General features: G+C 48.3%; 1 protein-coding gene across 2 annotated transcripts in view; it reads left to right on the top strand.

Moving 5' to 3' along the window:
* Positions 1 to 7,500, top strand: part of Cen (cerebellar degeneration-related protein 2-like) — a 182,067-nt gene that overhangs the window by 4,557 nt on the left and 170,010 nt on the right. Inside the window, exon 1 of one of the 2 annotated variants that reach the window (XM_086532988.1) lies at positions 1,580 to 1,688. The exons of the other annotated variant lie outside the window; for it this stretch is intronic. The gene's annotated coding sequence lies outside the window, so the exon portion shown is untranslated. Of the gene's footprint in view, positions 1 to 1,579; positions 1,689 to 7,500 lie in introns of those variants that run through there. 2 annotated transcript variants of the gene reach the window in all.

Genomic DNA, 7,500 nt, shown 5'->3' on the forward strand with positions numbered 1-7,500 from the left:
GCATTCGTATCCTTCAACAGAGGATACGTTTGGGTTACTAACGATTCCTCTTTTTTTTAGATGAATTTCTTGCTGGGATTATAAACGATTTTATTACGTTTAAGTGAATTGTAATTTGGGGGAAACTAACCATTTCATCGTAAAATGATACAGCTCGTAATGAACAATTGTGAAATCGTACCAGAAAGCTATGAAATGGAGTTTCTTCTCGTTAAAAGAAAAAGAAACTTTTTTTTTTTGCGTGATGAGGAGCTGCTTTGCATAGCAGTGATCTTGCACTCATGTTCTGGGGCGGGGCGGGGTGGTGGTGGTAAAGAAGTAATTAGTGGTGAACAACCATGAAGAAAATATGAGACGTGATTTGTGTAGTGGCTTTTATGTCATTATCATCACGGTTATCATTATCATTATTTTATTGTTATTATTGTTGTTTTAGTTGCTTTTTGTTATCGACATCATCTGTCTACCCCTACCATCTCTCTTTCCCTCCCCCCCCTCCTCCCTCTCCAGACATCTCTCCTAATTAAAGTGTATTGAAACTAAAGACAAACAACAAGAAATGAGAGCGCGCAATCTTAGCCTTGGCGTGCACGCAGTTTGCCAGTGGGAGATAATAAACACATGACCGCTTTATCACAGACTTTTTTATATACACACATTTTATAAGTATTAAAGATATAAACTACTATCACATAATCAAATTTTTTGTTATCTTTGGACACGGAGAATCTTTGAACTTCATTATCATAGATTTTTATACAGTTGAAGACTGAAGACTTGAAGACGGTGCCTAGATCAATAAATCAGAACGTAAATCAGATACAAATGGAAACTCCTCTATCTCAGCAGGGTATTTAATGTCGATATTTGATAGATGTAGATTCCCTTGACTGAAATTTGAGCTTTAGTATTAATAGGAGCGTTCAGATGTTCACTAATGAACAGATCAGCTGTTATTCGTACGTTGGCTGTGGCCGCGTGGGTGTGCATGGATGGAGGGTTAACCACAGCTTTAACTTGAGTTACGGAGAAGTGTTAATTACGCCACTCTTGCTTAACGGAAGGCTAAACTATTCGAAACTACTCTTCCTATTTAGATTATTAAGTAACCGGTAGGGCGAGGTGGAGGAAAATCCTGAAAGCTTTTAAAAGAAGATCTTTGGATATTTCGCTCTCGATCCGCTGCGAGTCGAGAGATCGCGTTTGTCGAGCGGGAAACCAGGTCTTCGGAACGTTCCTTTCTGTCAAGGTCATTCAGGCAAACGCACGAACAGGCGAAAGGCGAAGGGAAGTAGGAGGCACGAGGGTACATGCGAAAGAATCGGACGATTGAAAGCGCTCACGGCGAGAGTTCTATGAGAATATAAAGGAAAACGCAAGTGACGGAAAAACGATTTCGTTACAGGAGATACTATAGTATATCCACGAGATTCGGTGCTATTGATATGTAATGGCATTAGCGCACATAAAAGTAGTGTCCACTTGTGAGACTCGATTCCGACTCGTCCTTCGCCGAGGCAGAGCTCTCGAAGCGGGCACGGCGGCGGCTCCGGAGCGCACATGGCGGAACGGCGCACGCGAATCGGCGAATGTCATCAGGCGCCTCAGTGTGAGTCTCGCGGGCGGAACGTGAGGACGTACGACTTCGCGCTCCCTTCCCGGCGGCGTGGCGAGATAGTGTTTGGCCTGTAAGGGTTTCCATTATGGTGGCCGTTCGTGTAGTGCCTGTCGCGGGTGTGTGAGAGAAAGAGGAGGCAGTGGAAACCCCGCGTCCGGGAGTGTCTTGTTGGAGTTGTTTATTGGAATAATACGAAGCGATTGCTATGTGGAATTCAAGTGTGTGTCACGGAGCGAGTGTCTAGTGTCTTTGTGTTGTGACGCGCCCGTCTCAAGTGCCTGGCACGCCAGTGGTTCCTTGATGCACACACTGCAAAGGCAACACTTGCAGATCACTTTTTGCGACGAGAGCCACCTTCTCCCCCTGCCTCTGCCTCCTAACCTACACACAGGGAGAAAAATGGAAATCGATAGAGGTTTGAAGAGAGAGAAGTGGCAGTGGGTGTTGCGGCGGATTGCGTGCGTGGTGTGTTGCTAGTGTCAGTGCCCGTGATGGAGGGCAGTGCCAGCGGGAGTGCCAGGGACAAGGGGATCGGAACACCATCCAGACGGAGGAGTTAGGAGGCACTGTGAGGAAGAGGAGGAGGAGGAGGAGGAGAGGGGAGAGGGCAGAGGAGGAGGGGGTGGGAAGAGGAGGAGGGGCTCGTTGAATCAATACTGGCACCCCCCCACCCACACCCACCCCTCCTCTCCCCTCCTCTCCACACCCTCCCTCCCTCCCTCTCTCCCTCTCTGGAAACCCCTAGACTTCGCTGTGGTCTGAACCACGTTTTTGGGAGCCTTGTCACGAGAACTTTTTTTTTCCCAAAGGCATACATACGATTATCCTAAGATGCTGATATATATAATTCAATTAGATTTAACCTTTGTGCAGCAGCTGGAAAGGTTTTAAAAGTACACCAGGAAGCACGGAACGTTATCGTAATTATAGATCTTATGCCATAACGTGTTTTATCTCGTTTGGTGGGAATTCGTTGTCATGTGTCATGAGCTGGGGTTGGTGATGGTTAAGGGGAGATGAGGTGAAATGGAGGAAAACATTAGTACGTTTGTATATATAGCAAGGGATGTTCTTTGTACATACATAAACACGTTTTCATATACAAGAATATGAATACTTGCGTCCGCATCTAGGCACCCGCATGTATACTTAAAACGAAACGTTTAGATTATCCGAAATACACACACACACACACACACACACACACAAAGAATCCATAGCTTACCGTCTAGCTACCATTTCCACGCTACCAGAACATAAAAAAAGTCCTATGGTTGTTTCCACAGTTTGTTACAGTTATTACCGGACTTGAAGGAGGGGGAGGGGGGGGTAACAGGTGTGTGGCTTACATGCACATAGGAAGTCCACATGACTGTTCGTCTCATCAGCTGATTTTAGTGACGTCACGCAATGGCGCTGGAAGTGACACGTGTTGTGGCGTTCGTGTGTCGATCTCGGTGTTGCTATCGTAGGCCTTTTTATTTTGTCTGTCATTAGCATTATCATGGTCGTCGGCGCCGTGATGGTGATGAACATGATCATGATGTTATCATCACTGGCATTTTAAACCATTGTTCCAGCATGATGATTAGTAGCGTAATGGTTATTTACGTCTTACCATATTTGCTGTAACTATTATTACAAGAGCCAATTCTTTCTATTGCATAATTGCAAAGCAATCTTGCACTACAGCGAACGGAAAACGAAAACAATTTTGGGGACTTTTATGATGGTGAAATTGCTTGTTGTGACACATAAGAGGATTATAGGAATAGTAATAATGGTAATTCCGGTAGTAAAGCCAATAACGATCATAAATATTGATAATGATGGGGCAATGATGATAGTCTTGATAGTGATAGCAACATTAATATTAATGATCTATACATTATTTGAAATCATTAATTACCAACGTATATGAAGATAATAATTCATAAGAATAATATATGGGAGAGAGAGGGTGTGTGTGTGTGATCGTGTGTACATGTGCTAGTGTTATGTATGTACCTGTGCATGAACACCGCAATCCGTCCGTCAGTCACTCGGCTCAGCGCATGGCCTTGGCTAGGCAGGCGGCGCAGCGCATGACACAATGTGGTGAGGTGGTAATGTTGGTGGTGCAAGAGTGTCTGCCACCCAACCCTCCGTCATGCAGTTGCCGGGAAAATCCACACGAAGCGCCTGCTATGTGTGTGTGTGTGTGTGTTGTTCCTTCGGTTTGGAGTTAGGTCCTGGACTCGGGGGTTGGGATTTTTTATCCTCATGTAGACGTGCACAGTGCACACATGCTCCCGGAAAAAAACGAAATTAGGTAAACACACACACACACAAGCATGTATGGACAAACATATACGCGTACGCTCACGCACATGCACACACACACACAAACACAAATACAAATACAAATACACATGTATAGACAAACATACACGCGCACGCGCGCGCGCACACACACACATACACACACACACTCATTCTCTCACTCACTCACTCACTCACTCACTCACTCACTCACTCACTCACTCACATAAACATACACATTATTCAGATGTTTGTGGAATGAGCGCAGGGAATTTCCGTCCCGCGGGTGATCAGTTCAATGATGTCGAGGAAACAGATGAACAAAGTCATTTGTAACTGAATAGGTGTGTTATTCTCACTCTCGCTTCTCCCCCCCCCCCACCTCTCTCTTTCTCCACCTCTCTCTCTCACTCTCTCCACCTCTCTCACTCTCTCCACCTCTCTTTCTCTCTCCACCTCTCTTTTTCTCTCCACCTCTCTCTCTCTCTCTCTCTCTCTCTCTCTCTCTCTCTCTCTCTCTCTCTCTCTCTCTCTCTCTCTCTCTCTCTCTCTTTCTCTCTCTCATCTCCATCTTTCCATTTCTCTCTCTATCACTATCCATATCTCTTCTTCCCTCCCTTCCCTTCTTCCTCTCATACACCCCATCAATATTTCCTCCCCCCGTCCCCCCCCCCCCCGTTCCCCCTCTGCCGGCCGGCCTGCCTCTGTGTCCATGGTTGGCCTAGCATCGCTGTAGCAAGTGGACCAAGGTCTTACGGAGAGAGGGGGGTGGGAGGCGGGATGGGGGGGAGGGGAGAGGGGAGGGGGGAGTACTCGTTAGTCCATAGGGGTAAACTGCGGGAGGTGGGTGGGGGGGAGGGGAGGGGGGAGTACTCGTTAGTCCAGAGGGGTAAACTGCGGGAGGTGGGTGGGGGGGGAGGGGAGGGGGGAGTACTTGTTAGTCCAGAGGGGTAAACTGCGGGACGTGGGTGGGGGGGGGGGGGTAGGAGTGGAGGTTGTTTCCTGTATGGCAACATCTTGCAGCAGGTTAGATGAAGGATTGTGGCAATGCCACTGGTGAAAGGATTGGGTGATAAGGGAGGCGAGGGATAGAGAGAGAAGAGGATAGATTAAGAGAGAGGGACAGAGAGTGAGGATGAGAGTTAGAAAGAGAGGATGGAAGATAGAAGAAGAAAAAGAGAGACAGAGACAGAGAGACAGAGAAGGGAAAGGAGAGTGCAAGAGGGCAGAATAAAGAGAAATAAAAAGAAAAAAGGAGGAGGAAGAGAGGGCGGAAGAATGCGATCTGCAAAGGCAGAAACCAGAGGGCCGTCCGCAGCCCCGAGATGCCACCAGGAGGGCCAAGCGATGCCGAGTGCCGCAGTGGCCTCTCTCTCTCTCTCTCTCTCTCTCTCTCTCTCTCTCTCTCTCTCTCTCTCTCCCTCTCTCTCTCTCTCCCCTCTCTCCCTCTCCTCCCTCCTCTCCCTTCCTCCCTCTCTCCCTCTCTCCCTCCCTCTCTCCCCTCCTCCCTCCCTCTCTCCCTCTCTCCCTCTCTCTCTCTCTCTCTCTCCTCTCTCTCCTCTCCTCTCTCTCCTCTCTCCTCTCTCTCTCTCTCTCTCTCTCTCTCTCTCTCTCTCTCTCTCTCTCTCTCTCTCTCTCTCTCTCTCTCTCTCTCTCTCTCTCTCTCTCTCTCTCTCTCTCGAGGTGAAATGCCCCGCGCTTGCAGTTACCTGATTCGCCAATACATACGAACGTCGAGAATAAAGATCGTTTAGGAAATAAAGATGTAATAATGATTTGATTAACGAGGATGAAATAAAAGTGAGGATATGGACAAGAATAAGAAACTGTTATGCGGAATAATCATGTTTGTGATGTGGCCGAGGTCGCGGGGTGTGGTCTGGGGTGGGGGTGGGGGGTGGGTGGGGGTGAGGGGCACAGGGGTACTTGCCCGACGTGGGTCCGTTTTTTCTGGAATGCTTTCGACTTTGGATGCGTTATTTTGTTTTGGGGAAATTCATACACTTTCTATGTGTCATTCTATCTGGTATTGTTTTTATCATTTTGTTATTACTGTTATTATTATTATTATTATTATTATTATTATTATAATCTTATTATTGTTGTTGATTTTATTACTATCGTTGTCTTTAATCATCATTATTTGTAGTCATTATTTTTATTGTGCTTCCCCCTCCGTCGTCTCCCGACCGCCGAGTAGCGATGGCTGGATAGTTTCTCCGCGGCAACACTTTCACCCGATGATGATATATGTGCGATTGTGTGTGTGTGTGTGTGTGTGTGTGTGTGTGTGTGTGTGTGTGTGTATGTGTATGTGTGTATGTGTGCGTGCGCGTGCGCGTGGTGTGTATACAACCTCCTTGCCTGCGTCCGTGTCCCAGCGCGCCCGCGACCCCCCGCCCCCGCCCAGAAGCAGGCAAGACGAAACACGGCGAGGCGTCCAGGAGGATGACCTGTCCATCAAGCGATCAGCTGACGGCGGCGCCTCGTCACCTGATCCGGCCGGAGTGCGAGTGCGAGCGAAACAGAGTCCGCGTGGGGCAGTGGCGACCGCTGCGGCTGTAATGCGAACTCCCGCTTGTTCTCCCCCCCCCTCTCACCTCTCTCTCGCTCTCTCTCTCTCTCTCTCTCTCTCTCTCTCTCTCTCTCTCTCTCTCTCTCTCTCTCTCTCTCTCACTCTCTCTCCCTCTCCTCTCTCTCTCTCCCCCATCTCTCTTTCTCTCTCTCTCTCTTCTCTCTCTCTCTCTCTGCTCTTCTCTCTCTCTCTCTCTCTCTCTCTCTCTCTCTCTCTCTCTCTCTCTCTCTCTCTCTCTCTCTCTCTCTCTCTCTCTCTCTCCCTCTCCCTCCCTCCCTCCCTCCCTCCCTCCCTCCCTCCCTCCTTCCCTTCTCCCTCCCTCTCTCTTTCCCTTAACTTTTAGATCCCCTTTATCCTCCCCTTTCTTTTCTTCTTTCCTCTCTTCCCCTTCATATTTTCAGATCTTCCATACCCCCCTCCCCCTCTCCCTTCCCTTCCCCGTCCCCTTCCCCCTCTCCCCCCTTCCCCTCTCCCTCCTCCCCTCCCCCCCTCCCCCTCCCCCTCCCCCTCCCCCACTCCCATCCTCACGTTAACAGAATTACTTCAGCCACATAGTTGCTTGCTTGCAACACTTGTCCCGCCTCCTCATCCACGTCAGTTGCATTCCTTCACTCTCCCTTCTCGTTTCTGTCCCATCACGTCATGTCACTTCTTTACTGTGACACTTTTAACACCTCATCCTTTTCTCTTTGGTGCGCTTGAAGTGCTCTCTTCGAATTTCTCTCGGTTTACTTACAGTAAGAGCATCAAGATTCCTTTTTGCTTTGCTCGACCGGGAAAATGGTGAATGAAAGTGACATCTGGGAGGAGGGTGTTATTGAACCACTTCTGGGTGATTTAGTTCTCTCTCTCTCTTTCTCTCTCTCTCTCTCTCTCTCTCTCTCTCTCTCTCTCTCTCTCTCTCTCTCTCTCTCTCTCTCTCTCTCTCTCTCTCTCTCTCTCCCTCTCCCTCTCCCTCCCTTTTCTCCACATCTATCCTTCCTTATTTTCTTGCATGTCCTCCCTA

The sequence above is a fragment of the Penaeus japonicus genome, unplaced genomic scaffold, assembly GCF_977035675.1.
Source record: "Penaeus japonicus unplaced genomic scaffold, GWHDUDI00000001_assembly GWHDUDI00000038, whole genome shotgun sequence".
Lineage (NCBI taxonomy): Eukaryota > Metazoa > Arthropoda > Malacostraca > Decapoda > Penaeidae > Penaeus > Penaeus japonicus.